We start from the raw sequence: 640 nt of genomic DNA on the forward strand, positions 1-640 counted from the left end.
CCCCCCCCCCCCTTTACATCACCACCCACCCAGACAAAAATAAAGAAAGATGACACAGTATCTACAAGATTCAAGACCATTCAACAAAACAGTAACACAATGGACAACACCATGTGTCCATAGTACACGTGTCTCCCCAGCACAAAGCTTCTTAGGAGCCCTCCAGAAAAGCGCAGATACTTTCCCCATTTTGTAGTATAGACATCTAATCTGGCAAACCATTTATAACGGCACCACCCTAGCCATCTCACAAGCCCACTCCTGGATTGACGGCAGCCCATCTTGTTTTGTTAGGACCTTTGGCTCATGGGACTCCCATGGACAAACATCTGCCCGTGCGCTATCTTGTTTTTTGAGGACCTTTGGCTCATGGGACTCCCATGGACAAATATCTGCCCGTGCCCTATCTTGCTTTTTGAGGACCTTCGGCTCATCCGACTCCCATGGAGAAATATCTGCCCGTGCCCTATCTTGCTTTTTGAGGACCTTTGGCTCATCGGACTCCCATGGACAAACATCTGCCCGTGCGCTATCTTGTTTTTTGAGGACCTTTGGCTCATCGGATTCCCATGGACAAACATCTGCCCGTGCGCTGTCTTGCTTTTTGAGGACCTTTGGCTCATGGGACTCCCATGGACAA

At 49.2% G+C, this 640-nt stretch overlaps 1 protein-coding gene across 2 annotated transcripts in view; it reads right to left on the reverse strand.

The window, feature by feature from the left end:
- col9a1a (collagen, type IX, alpha 1a) overlaps positions 1–640 on the reverse strand; it is a 25325-nt gene that overhangs the window by 3511 nt on the left and 21174 nt on the right. The gene's annotated exons all lie outside the window — the stretch shown is intronic.

The sequence above is a fragment of the Etheostoma cragini genome, chromosome 2 (assembly GCF_013103735.1).
Source record: "Etheostoma cragini isolate CJK2018 chromosome 2, CSU_Ecrag_1.0, whole genome shotgun sequence".
NCBI classification, from domain to species: domain Eukaryota; kingdom Metazoa; phylum Chordata; class Actinopteri; order Perciformes; family Percidae; genus Etheostoma; species Etheostoma cragini.